The following is a 203-nucleotide window of genomic DNA, read 5'->3' on the forward strand; positions in this document are numbered from 1 at the left end:
TCTTTTTTATATGTGTGCTTATCTGAAATATATATGTATGTATGTACTTGCAATATTTTGCTTATATTTTGTAATAATTATGTTAAATAAATTAATAAATTTAATTTTAAAAATTTTAAAAATCCCAACTAAAAAAAAAATACCACATCAGCGTATTCGTGTGCATACGCACGTATGTATGTACGCATGCGCACAAACTCCCT

This window comes from Podarcis liolepis (genome assembly GCF_965112155.1).
Source record: "Podarcis liolepis genome assembly, chromosome: 2".
Lineage (NCBI taxonomy): Eukaryota > Metazoa > Chordata > Lepidosauria > Squamata > Lacertidae > Podarcis > Podarcis liolepis.